This window comes from Pimephales promelas, chromosome 3 (assembly GCF_988280905.1).
Source record: "Pimephales promelas chromosome 3, fPimPro1.hap1.1, whole genome shotgun sequence".
Classification (NCBI taxonomy): Eukaryota; Metazoa; Chordata; class Actinopteri; order Cypriniformes; family Leuciscidae; genus Pimephales; species Pimephales promelas.
This window is the reverse complement of record NC_142771.1, coordinates 45,345,237-45,352,736: the sequence shown is the minus strand read 5'-3', so window position 1 is coordinate 45,352,736 and position 7,500 is coordinate 45,345,237. Positions and strand designations below refer to the sequence as shown.

At 48.5% G+C, this 7,500-nt stretch overlaps 41 non-coding genes across 41 annotated transcripts in view; all 41 read right to left on the bottom strand.

Moving 5' to 3' along the window:
- The window catches only part of LOC148985359 (5S ribosomal RNA), a 119-nt gene extending 41 nt beyond the window's left edge, over positions 1 to 78 (bottom strand). The window contains exon 1 of the ribosomal RNA XR_016165866.1: positions 1 to 78. This exon is cut by the window's left edge and continues 41 nt beyond it. This is a non-coding gene — a ribosomal RNA (5S ribosomal RNA).
- Positions 79 to 141: 63 nt separating this feature from the next.
- LOC148985358 (5S ribosomal RNA) lies at positions 142 to 260 on the bottom strand. Its single transcript, XR_016165865.1, has one exon. It is a non-coding gene; the product is annotated as a 5S ribosomal RNA (ribosomal RNA).
- A 63-nt stretch (positions 261 to 323) lies between these two features.
- Positions 324 to 442, bottom strand: LOC148985357 (5S ribosomal RNA). The gene has a single exon (XR_016165864.1). It is a non-coding gene; the product is annotated as a 5S ribosomal RNA (ribosomal RNA).
- Positions 443 to 505: 63 nt separating this feature from the next.
- Positions 506 to 624, bottom strand: LOC148985356 (5S ribosomal RNA). The gene has a single exon (XR_016165863.1). It is a non-coding gene; the product is annotated as a 5S ribosomal RNA (ribosomal RNA).
- Positions 625 to 687: 63 nt separating this feature from the next.
- Positions 688 to 806, bottom strand: LOC148985355 (5S ribosomal RNA). Its single transcript, XR_016165862.1, has one exon. It is a non-coding gene; the product is annotated as a 5S ribosomal RNA (ribosomal RNA).
- A 63-nt stretch (positions 807 to 869) lies between these two features.
- On the bottom strand, positions 870 to 988 carry LOC148985354 (5S ribosomal RNA). The gene has a single exon (XR_016161089.1). It is a non-coding gene; the product is annotated as a 5S ribosomal RNA (ribosomal RNA).
- A 63-nt stretch (positions 989 to 1,051) lies between these two features.
- LOC148985353 (5S ribosomal RNA) lies at positions 1,052 to 1,170 on the bottom strand. The gene has a single exon (XR_016165861.1). It is a non-coding gene; the product is annotated as a 5S ribosomal RNA (ribosomal RNA).
- Positions 1,171 to 1,233: 63 nt separating this feature from the next.
- On the bottom strand, positions 1,234 to 1,352 carry LOC148985352 (5S ribosomal RNA). The gene has a single exon (XR_016161088.1). It is a non-coding gene; the product is annotated as a 5S ribosomal RNA (ribosomal RNA).
- Positions 1,353 to 1,415: 63 nt separating this feature from the next.
- Positions 1,416 to 1,534, bottom strand: LOC148985351 (5S ribosomal RNA). Its single transcript, XR_016165860.1, has one exon. It is a non-coding gene; the product is annotated as a 5S ribosomal RNA (ribosomal RNA).
- A 63-nt stretch (positions 1,535 to 1,597) lies between these two features.
- LOC148985350 (5S ribosomal RNA) lies at positions 1,598 to 1,716 on the bottom strand. The gene has a single exon (XR_016165859.1). It is a non-coding gene; the product is annotated as a 5S ribosomal RNA (ribosomal RNA).
- A 63-nt stretch (positions 1,717 to 1,779) lies between these two features.
- LOC148985349 (5S ribosomal RNA) lies at positions 1,780 to 1,898 on the bottom strand. Its single transcript, XR_016162758.1, has one exon. It is a non-coding gene; the product is annotated as a 5S ribosomal RNA (ribosomal RNA).
- A 63-nt stretch (positions 1,899 to 1,961) lies between these two features.
- LOC148985348 (5S ribosomal RNA) lies at positions 1,962 to 2,080 on the bottom strand. The gene has a single exon (XR_016165858.1). It is a non-coding gene; the product is annotated as a 5S ribosomal RNA (ribosomal RNA).
- Positions 2,081 to 2,143: 63 nt separating this feature from the next.
- LOC148985347 (5S ribosomal RNA) lies at positions 2,144 to 2,262 on the bottom strand. The gene has a single exon (XR_016165857.1). It is a non-coding gene; the product is annotated as a 5S ribosomal RNA (ribosomal RNA).
- A 63-nt stretch (positions 2,263 to 2,325) lies between these two features.
- Positions 2,326 to 2,444, bottom strand: LOC148985346 (5S ribosomal RNA). The gene has a single exon (XR_016165855.1). It is a non-coding gene; the product is annotated as a 5S ribosomal RNA (ribosomal RNA).
- Positions 2,445 to 2,507: 63 nt separating this feature from the next.
- LOC148985345 (5S ribosomal RNA) lies at positions 2,508 to 2,626 on the bottom strand. Its single transcript, XR_016165854.1, has one exon. It is a non-coding gene; the product is annotated as a 5S ribosomal RNA (ribosomal RNA).
- A 63-nt stretch (positions 2,627 to 2,689) lies between these two features.
- On the bottom strand, positions 2,690 to 2,808 carry LOC148985344 (5S ribosomal RNA). Its single transcript, XR_016165853.1, has one exon. It is a non-coding gene; the product is annotated as a 5S ribosomal RNA (ribosomal RNA).
- Positions 2,809 to 2,871: 63 nt separating this feature from the next.
- On the bottom strand, positions 2,872 to 2,990 carry LOC148985343 (5S ribosomal RNA). Its single transcript, XR_016165852.1, has one exon. It is a non-coding gene; the product is annotated as a 5S ribosomal RNA (ribosomal RNA).
- Positions 2,991 to 3,053: 63 nt separating this feature from the next.
- LOC148985342 (5S ribosomal RNA) lies at positions 3,054 to 3,172 on the bottom strand. The gene has a single exon (XR_016165851.1). It is a non-coding gene; the product is annotated as a 5S ribosomal RNA (ribosomal RNA).
- A 63-nt stretch (positions 3,173 to 3,235) lies between these two features.
- Positions 3,236 to 3,354, bottom strand: LOC148985341 (5S ribosomal RNA). Its single transcript, XR_016161087.1, has one exon. It is a non-coding gene; the product is annotated as a 5S ribosomal RNA (ribosomal RNA).
- Positions 3,355 to 3,417: 63 nt separating this feature from the next.
- LOC148985340 (5S ribosomal RNA) lies at positions 3,418 to 3,536 on the bottom strand. The gene has a single exon (XR_016165850.1). It is a non-coding gene; the product is annotated as a 5S ribosomal RNA (ribosomal RNA).
- A 63-nt stretch (positions 3,537 to 3,599) lies between these two features.
- On the bottom strand, positions 3,600 to 3,718 carry LOC148985339 (5S ribosomal RNA). Its single transcript, XR_016161086.1, has one exon. It is a non-coding gene; the product is annotated as a 5S ribosomal RNA (ribosomal RNA).
- Positions 3,719 to 3,781: 63 nt separating this feature from the next.
- Positions 3,782 to 3,900, bottom strand: LOC148985338 (5S ribosomal RNA). Its single transcript, XR_016165849.1, has one exon. It is a non-coding gene; the product is annotated as a 5S ribosomal RNA (ribosomal RNA).
- Positions 3,901 to 3,963: 63 nt separating this feature from the next.
- LOC148985337 (5S ribosomal RNA) lies at positions 3,964 to 4,082 on the bottom strand. The gene has a single exon (XR_016165848.1). It is a non-coding gene; the product is annotated as a 5S ribosomal RNA (ribosomal RNA).
- Positions 4,083 to 4,145: 63 nt separating this feature from the next.
- On the bottom strand, positions 4,146 to 4,264 carry LOC148985336 (5S ribosomal RNA). Its single transcript, XR_016162757.1, has one exon. It is a non-coding gene; the product is annotated as a 5S ribosomal RNA (ribosomal RNA).
- A 63-nt stretch (positions 4,265 to 4,327) lies between these two features.
- LOC148985335 (5S ribosomal RNA) lies at positions 4,328 to 4,446 on the bottom strand. Its single transcript, XR_016165847.1, has one exon. It is a non-coding gene; the product is annotated as a 5S ribosomal RNA (ribosomal RNA).
- Positions 4,447 to 4,509: 63 nt separating this feature from the next.
- LOC148985334 (5S ribosomal RNA) lies at positions 4,510 to 4,628 on the bottom strand. Its single transcript, XR_016165846.1, has one exon. It is a non-coding gene; the product is annotated as a 5S ribosomal RNA (ribosomal RNA).
- A 163-nt stretch (positions 4,629 to 4,791) lies between these two features.
- LOC148985333 (5S ribosomal RNA) lies at positions 4,792 to 4,910 on the bottom strand. The gene has a single exon (XR_016165844.1). It is a non-coding gene; the product is annotated as a 5S ribosomal RNA (ribosomal RNA).
- Positions 4,911 to 4,973: 63 nt separating this feature from the next.
- On the bottom strand, positions 4,974 to 5,092 carry LOC148985332 (5S ribosomal RNA). The gene has a single exon (XR_016165843.1). It is a non-coding gene; the product is annotated as a 5S ribosomal RNA (ribosomal RNA).
- A 63-nt stretch (positions 5,093 to 5,155) lies between these two features.
- Positions 5,156 to 5,274, bottom strand: LOC148985331 (5S ribosomal RNA). The gene has a single exon (XR_016165842.1). It is a non-coding gene; the product is annotated as a 5S ribosomal RNA (ribosomal RNA).
- Positions 5,275 to 5,337: 63 nt separating this feature from the next.
- On the bottom strand, positions 5,338 to 5,456 carry LOC148985330 (5S ribosomal RNA). Its single transcript, XR_016165841.1, has one exon. It is a non-coding gene; the product is annotated as a 5S ribosomal RNA (ribosomal RNA).
- Positions 5,457 to 5,519: 63 nt separating this feature from the next.
- LOC148985329 (5S ribosomal RNA) lies at positions 5,520 to 5,638 on the bottom strand. The gene has a single exon (XR_016165840.1). It is a non-coding gene; the product is annotated as a 5S ribosomal RNA (ribosomal RNA).
- Positions 5,639 to 5,701: 63 nt separating this feature from the next.
- LOC148985328 (5S ribosomal RNA) lies at positions 5,702 to 5,820 on the bottom strand. Its single transcript, XR_016165839.1, has one exon. It is a non-coding gene; the product is annotated as a 5S ribosomal RNA (ribosomal RNA).
- A 63-nt stretch (positions 5,821 to 5,883) lies between these two features.
- LOC148985327 (5S ribosomal RNA) lies at positions 5,884 to 6,002 on the bottom strand. The gene has a single exon (XR_016165838.1). It is a non-coding gene; the product is annotated as a 5S ribosomal RNA (ribosomal RNA).
- A 63-nt stretch (positions 6,003 to 6,065) lies between these two features.
- LOC148985326 (5S ribosomal RNA) lies at positions 6,066 to 6,184 on the bottom strand. Its single transcript, XR_016165837.1, has one exon. It is a non-coding gene; the product is annotated as a 5S ribosomal RNA (ribosomal RNA).
- Positions 6,185 to 6,247: 63 nt separating this feature from the next.
- On the bottom strand, positions 6,248 to 6,366 carry LOC148985325 (5S ribosomal RNA). The gene has a single exon (XR_016165836.1). It is a non-coding gene; the product is annotated as a 5S ribosomal RNA (ribosomal RNA).
- Positions 6,367 to 6,429: 63 nt separating this feature from the next.
- On the bottom strand, positions 6,430 to 6,548 carry LOC148985324 (5S ribosomal RNA). Its single transcript, XR_016161085.1, has one exon. It is a non-coding gene; the product is annotated as a 5S ribosomal RNA (ribosomal RNA).
- A 63-nt stretch (positions 6,549 to 6,611) lies between these two features.
- On the bottom strand, positions 6,612 to 6,730 carry LOC148985323 (5S ribosomal RNA). The gene has a single exon (XR_016165835.1). It is a non-coding gene; the product is annotated as a 5S ribosomal RNA (ribosomal RNA).
- A 63-nt stretch (positions 6,731 to 6,793) lies between these two features.
- Positions 6,794 to 6,912, bottom strand: LOC148985322 (5S ribosomal RNA). Its single transcript, XR_016165833.1, has one exon. It is a non-coding gene; the product is annotated as a 5S ribosomal RNA (ribosomal RNA).
- A 63-nt stretch (positions 6,913 to 6,975) lies between these two features.
- Positions 6,976 to 7,094, bottom strand: LOC148985321 (5S ribosomal RNA). The gene has a single exon (XR_016165832.1). It is a non-coding gene; the product is annotated as a 5S ribosomal RNA (ribosomal RNA).
- Positions 7,095 to 7,157: 63 nt separating this feature from the next.
- LOC148985320 (5S ribosomal RNA) lies at positions 7,158 to 7,276 on the bottom strand. Its single transcript, XR_016162756.1, has one exon. It is a non-coding gene; the product is annotated as a 5S ribosomal RNA (ribosomal RNA).
- Positions 7,277 to 7,339: 63 nt separating this feature from the next.
- Positions 7,340 to 7,458, bottom strand: LOC148985319 (5S ribosomal RNA). The gene has a single exon (XR_016165831.1). It is a non-coding gene; the product is annotated as a 5S ribosomal RNA (ribosomal RNA).
- Positions 7,459 to 7,500: the final 42 nt, after the last annotated feature.

Here is a 7,500-nt window from a genome sequence, read left to right as displayed (position 1 = left end):
GTACTAACCAGGCCCGACCCTGCTTAGCTTCCGAGATCAGACGAGTTCGGGCGTTCTCAAGGTGGTATGGCCGTAAGCGAAATCTGCTGCCAAAATTGGGCTATTTGAATAGTTAAAACATTAGGGTAGTAAACTATATAAAGCTTACAGCACCTGGTATTCCCAGGCGGTCTCCCATCCAAGTACTAACCAGGCCCGACCCTGCTTAGCTTCCGAGATCAGACGAGTTCGGGCGTTCTCAAGGTGGTATGGCCGTAAGCGAAATCTGCTGCCAAAATTGGGCTATTTGAATGGTTAGAACATTAGGGTAGTAAACTATATAAAGCTTACAGCACCTGGTATTCCCAGGCGGTCTCCCATCCAAGTACTAACCAGGCCCGACCCTGCTTAGCTTCCGAGATCAGACGAGTTCGGGCGTTCTCAAGGTGGTATGGCCGTAAGCGAAATCTGCTGCCAAAATTGGGCTATTTGAATAGTTAAAACATTAGGGTAGTAAACTATATAAAGCTTACAGCACCTGGTATTCCCAGGCGGTCTCCCATCCAAGTACTAACCAGGCCCGACCCTGCTTAGCTTCCGAGATCAGACGAGTTCGGGCGTTCTCAAGGTGGTATGGCCGTAAGCGAAATCTGCTGCCAAAATTGGGCTATTTGAATGGTTAGAACATTAGGGTAGTAAACTATATAAAGCTTACAGCACCTGGTATTCCCAGGCGGTCTCCCATCCAAGTACTAACCAGGCCCGACCCTGCTTAGCTTCCGAGATCAGACGAGTTCGGGCGTTCTCAAGGTGGTATGGCCGTAAGCGAAATCTGCTGCCAAAATTGGGCTATTTGAATGGTTAGAACATTAGGGTAGTAAACTATATAAAGCTTACAGCACCTGGTATTCCCAGGCGGTCTCCCATCCAAGTACTAACCAGGCCCGACCCTGCTTAGCTTCCGAGACCAGACGAGTTCGGGCGTTCTCAAGGTGGTATGGCCGTAAGCGAAATCTGCTGCCAAAATTGGGCTATTTGAATGGTTAGAACATTAGGGTAGTAAACTATATAAAGCTTACAGCACCTGGTATTCCCAGGCGGTCTCCCATCCAAGTACTAACCAGGCCCGACCCTGCTTAGCTTCCGAGATCAGACGAGTTCGGGCGTTCTCAAGGTGGTATGGCCGTAAGCGAAATCTGCTGCCAAAATTGGGCTATTTGAATGGTTAGAACATTAGGGTAGTAAACTATATAAAGCTTACAGCACCTGGTATTCCCAGGCGGTCTCCCATCCAAGTACTAACCAGGCCCGACCCTGCTTAGCTTCCGAGACCAGACGAGTTCGGGCGTTCTCAAGGTGGTATGGCCGTAAGCGAAATCTGCTGCCAAAATTGGGCTATTTGAATGGTTAGAACATTAGGGTAGTAAACTATATAAAGCTTACAGCACCTGGTATTCCCAGGCGGTCTCCCATCCAAGTACTAACCAGGCCCGACCCTGCTTAGCTTCCGAGATCAGACGAGTTCGGGCGTTCTCAAGGTGGTATGGCCGTAAGCGAAATCTGCTGCCAAAATTGGGCTATTTGAATGGTTAGAACATTAGGGTAGTAAACTATATAAAGCTTACAGCACCTGGTATTCCCAGGCGGTCTCCCATCCAAGTACTAACCAGGCCCGACCCTGCTTAGCTTCCGAGATCAGACGAGTTCGGGCGTTCTCAAGGTGGTATGGCCGTAAGCGAAATCTGCTGCCAAAATTGGGCTATTTGAATGGTTAGAACATTAGGGTAGTAAACTACTTAAAGCTTACAGCACCTGGTATTCCCAGGCGGTCTCCCATCCAAGTACTAACCAGGCCCGACCCTGCTTAGCTTCCGAGATCAGACGAGTTCGGGCGTTCTCAAGGTGGTATGGTCGTAAGCGAAATCTGCTGCCAAAATTGGGCTATTTGAATGGTTAGAACATTAGGGTAGTAAACTATATAAAGCTTACAGCACCTGGTATTCCCAGGCGGTCTCCCATCCAAGTACTAACCAGGCCCGACCCTGCTTAGCTTCCGAGATCAGACGAGTTCGGGCGTTCTCAAGGTGGTATGGCCGTAAGCGAAATCTGCTGCCAAAATTGGGCTATTTGAATAGTTAAAACATTAGGGTAGTAAACTATATAAAGCTTACAGCACCTGGTATTCCCAGGCGGTCTCCCATCCAAGTACTAACCAGGCCCGACCCTGCTTAGCTTCCGAGATCAGACGAGTTCGGGCGTTCTCAAGGTGGTATGGCCGTAAGCGAAATCTGCTGCCAAAATTGGGCTATTTGAATGGTTAGAACATTAGGGTAGTAAACTATATAAAGCTTACAGCACCTGGTATTCCCAGGCGGTCTCCCATCCAAGTACTAACCAGGCCCGACCCTGCTTAGCTTCCGAGATCAGACGAGTTCGGGCGTTCTCAAGGTGGTATGGCCGTAAGCGAAATCTGCTGCCAAAATTGGGCTATTTGAATAGTTAAAACATTAGGGTAGTAAACTATATAAAGCTTACAGCACCTGGTATTCCCAGGCGGTCTCCCATCCAAGTACTAACCAGGCCCGACCCTGCTTAGCTTCCGAGATCAGACGAGTTCGGGCGTTCTCAAGGTGGTATGGCCGTAAGCGAAATCTGCTGCCAAAATTGGGCTATTTGAATGGTTAGAACATTAGGGTAGTAAACTATATAAAGCTTACAGCACCTGGTATTCCCAGGCGGTCTCCCATCCAAGTACTAACCAGGCCCGACCCTGCTTAGCTTCCGAGATCAGACGAGTTCGGGCGTTCTCAAGGTGGTATGGCCGTAAGCGAAATCTGCTGCCAAAATTGGGCTATTTGAATAGTTAAAACATTAGGGTAGTAAACTATATAAAGCTTACAGCACCTGGTATTCCCAGGCGGTCTCCCATCCAAGTACTAACCAGGCCCGACCCTGCTTAGCTTCCGAGATCAGACGAGTTCGGGCGTTCTCAAGGTGGTATGGCCGTAAGCGAAATCTGCTGCCAAAATTGGGCTATTTGAATGGTTAGAACATTAGGGTAGTAAACTATATAAAGCTTACAGCACCTGGTATTCCCAGGCGGTCTCCCATCCAAGTACTAACCAGGCCCGACCCTGCTTAGCTTCCGAGATCAGACGAGTTCGGGCGTTCTCAAGGTGGTATGGCCGTAAGCGAAATCTGCTGCCAAAATTGGGCTATTTGAATGGTTAGAACATTAGGGTAGTAAACTATATAAAGCTTACAGCACCTGGTATTCCCAGGCGGTCTCCCATCCAAGTACTAACCAGGCCCGACCCTGCTTAGCTTCCGAGACCAGACGAGTTCGGGCGTTCTCAAGGTGGTATGGCCGTAAGCGAAATCTGCTGCCAAAATTGGGCTATTTGAATGGTTAGAACATTAGGGTAGTAAACTATATAAAGCTTACAGCACCTGGTATTCCCAGGCGGTCTCCCATCCAAGTACTAACCAGGCCCGACCCTGCTTAGCTTCCGAGATCAGACGAGTTCGGGCGTTCTCAAGGTGGTATGGCCGTAAGCGAAATCTGCTGCCAAAATTGGGCTATTTGAATGGTTAGAACATTAGGGTAGTAAACTATATAAAGCTTACAGCACCTGGTATTCCCAGGCGGTCTCCCATCCAAGTACTAACCAGGCCCGACCCTGCTTAGCTTCCGAGACCAGACGAGTTCGGGCGTTCTCAAGGTGGTATGGCCGTAAGCGAAATCTGCTGCCAAAATTGGGCTATTTGAATGGTTAGAACATTAGGGTAGTAAACTATATAAAGCTTACAGCACCTGGTATTCCCAGGCGGTCTCCCATCCAAGTACTAACCAGGCCCGACCCTGCTTAGCTTCCGAGATCAGACGAGTTCGGGCGTTCTCAAGGTGGTATGGCCGTAAGCGAAATCTGCTGCCAAAATTGGGCTATTTGAATGGTTAGAACATTAGGGTAGTAAACTATATAAAGCTTACAGCACCTGGTATTCCCAGGCGGTCTCCCATCCAAGTACTAACCAGGCCCGACCCTGCTTAGCTTCCGAGATCAGACGAGTTCGGGCGTTCTCAAGGTGGTATGGCCGTAAGCGAAATCTGCTGCCAAAATTGGGCTATTTGAATGGTTAGAACATTAGGGTAGTAAACTACTTAAAGCTTACAGCACCTGGTATTCCCAGGCGGTCTCCCATCCAAGTACTAACCAGGCCCGACCCTGCTTAGCTTCCGAGATCAGACGAGTTCGGGCGTTCTCAAGGTGGTATGGTCGTAAGCGAAATCTCCTGCCAAAATTGGGCTATTTGAATGGTTAGAACATTAGGGTAGTAAACTACATAAAGCTTACAGCACCTGGTATTCCCAGGCGGTCTCCCATCCAAGTACTAACCAGGCCCGACCCTGCTTAGCTTCCGAGATCAGACGAGTTCGGGCGTTCTCAAGGTGGTATGGCCGTAAGCGAAATCTGCTGCCAAAATTGGGCTATTTGAATGGTTAGAACATTAGGGTAGTAAACTACATAAAGCTTACAGCACCTGGTATTCCCAGGCGGTCTCCCATCCAAGTACTAACCAGGCCCGACCCTGCTTAGCTTCCGAGATCAGACGAGTTCGGGCGTTCTCAAGGTGGTATGGCCGTAAGCGAAATCTGCAGCCAAAATTGGGCTATTTGAAGAAGAAAAAAAAGAGACTCTTTCAGGCTTTCTGAAGAAACTGAGAGACTATTTCAGGAATTTTGAGGGGAAAAAAGACAATTTAGGATTTTTGAAACATTTCATTGACTCTTTTTTTTTTTTTAAACAATAAAGCTTACAGCACCTGGTATTCCCAGGCGGTCTCCCATCCAAGTACTAACCAGGCCCGACCCTGCTTAGCTTCCGAGATCAGACGAGTTCGGGCGTTCTCAAGGTGGTATGGCCGTAAGCGAAATCTGCTGCCAAAATTGGGCTATTTGAATAGTTAAAACATTAGGGTAGTAAACTATATAAAGCTTACAGCACCTGGTATTCCCAGGCGGTCTCCCATCCAAGTACTAACCAGGCCCGACCCTGCTTAGCTTCCGAGATCAGACGAGTTCGGGCGTTCTCAAGGTGGTATGGCCGTAAGCGAAATCTGCTGCCAAAATTGGGCTATTTGAATGGTTAGAACATTAGGGTAGTAAACTATATAAAGCTTACAGCACCTGGTATTCCCAGGCGGTCTCCCATCCAAGTACTAACCAGGCCCGACCCTGCTTAGCTTCCGAGATCAGACGAGTTCGGGCGTTCTCAAGGTGGTATGGCCGTAAGCGAAATCTGCTGCCAAAATTGGGCTATTTGAATAGTTAAAACATTAGGGTAGTAAACTATATAAAGCTTACAGCACCTGGTATTCCCAGGCGGTCTCCCATCCAAGTACTAACCAGGCCCGACCCTGCTTAGCTTCCGAGATCAGACGAGTTCGGGCGTTCTCAAGGTGGTATGGCCGTAAGCGAAATCTGCTGCCAAAATTGGGCTATTTGAATGGTTAGAACATTAGGGTAGTAAACTATATAAAGCTTACAGCACCTGGTATTCCCAGGCGGTCTCCCATCCAAGTACTAACCAGGCCCGACCCTGCTTAGCTTCCGAGATCAGACGAGTTCGGGCGTTCTCAAGGTGGTATGGCCGTAAGCGAAATCTGCTGCCAAAATTGGGCTATTTGAATAGTTAAAACATTAGGGTAGTAAACTATATAAAGCTTACAGCACCTGGTATTCCCAGGCGGTCTCCCATCCAAGTACTAACCAGGCCCGACCCTGCTTAGCTTCCGAGATCAGACGAGTTCGGGCGTTCTCAAGGTGGTATGGCCGTAAGCGAAATCTGCTGCCAAAATTGGGCTATTTGAATGGTTAGAACATTAGGGTAGTAAACTATATAAAGCTTACAGCACCTGGTATTCCCAGGCGGTCTCCCATCCAAGTACTAACCAGGCCCGACCCTGCTTAGCTTCCGAGATCAGACGAGTTCGGGCGTTCTCAAGGTGGTATGGCCGTAAGCGAAATCTGCTGCCAAAATTGGGCTATTTGAATAGTTAAAACATTAGGGTAGTAAACTATATAAAGCTTACAGCACCTGGTATTCCCAGGCGGTCTCCCATCCAAGTACTAACCAGGCCCGACCCTGCTTAGCTTCCGAGATCAGACGAGTTCGGGCGTTCTCAAGGTGGTATGGCCGTAAGCGAAATCTGCTGCCAAAATTGGGCTATTTGAATGGTTAGAACATTAGGGTAGTAAACTATATAAAGCTTACAGCACCTGGTATTCCCAGGCGGTCTCCCATCCAAGTACTAACCAGGCCCGACCCTGCTTAGCTTCCGAGATCAGACGAGTTCGGGCGTTCTCAAGGTGGTATGGCCGTAAGCGAAATCTGCTGCCAAAATTGGGCTATTTGAATGGTTAGAACATTAGGGTAGTAAACTATATAAAGCTTACAGCACCTGGTATTCCCAGGCGGTCTCCCATCCAAGTACTAACCAGGCCCGACCCTGCTTAGCTTCCGAGACCAGACGAGTTCGGGCGTTCTCAAGGTGGTATGGCCGTAAGCGAAATCTGCTGCCAAAATTGGGCTATTTGAATGGTTAGAACATTAGGGTAGTAAACTATATAAAGCTTACAGCACCTGGTATTCCCAGGCGGTCTCCCATCCAAGTACTAACCAGGCCCGACCCTGCTTAGCTTCCGAGATCAGACGAGTTCGGGCGTTCTCAAGGTGGTATGGCCGTAAGCGAAATCTGCTGCCAAAATTGGGCTATTTGAATGGTTAGAACATTAGGGTAGTAAACTATATAAAGCTTACAGCACCTGGTATTCCCAGGCGGTCTCCCATCCAAGTACTAACCAGGCCCGACCCTGCTTAGCTTCCGAGATCAGACGAGTTCGGGCGTTCTCAAGGTGGTATGGCCGTAAGCGAAATCTGCTGCCAAAATTGGGCTATTTGAATGGTTAGAACATTAGGGTAGTAAACTATATAAAGCTTACAGCACCTGGTATTCCCAGGCGGTCTCCCATCCAAGTACTAACCAGGCCCGACCCTGCTTAGCTTCCGAGATCAGACGAGTTCGGGCGTTCTCAAGGTGGTATGGCCGTAAGCGAAATCTGCTGCCAAAATTGGGCTATTTGAATGGTTAGAACATTAGGGTAGTAAACTACTTAAAGCTTACAGCACCTGGTATTCCCAGGCGGTCTCCCATCCAAGTACTAACCAGGCCCGACCCTGCTTAGCTTCCGAGATCAGACGAGTTCGGGCGTTCTCAAGGTGGTATGGTCGTAAGCGAAATCTCCTGCCAAAATTGGGCTATTTGAATGGTTAGAACATTAGGGTAGTAAACTACATAAAGCTTACAGCACCTGGTATTCCCAGGCGGTCTCCCATCCAAGTACTAACCAGGCCCGACCCTGCTTAGCTTCCGAGATCAGACGAGTTCGGGCGTTCTCAAGGTGGTATGGCCGTAAGCGAAATCTGCTGCCAAAATTGGGCTATTTGAATGGTTAGAACA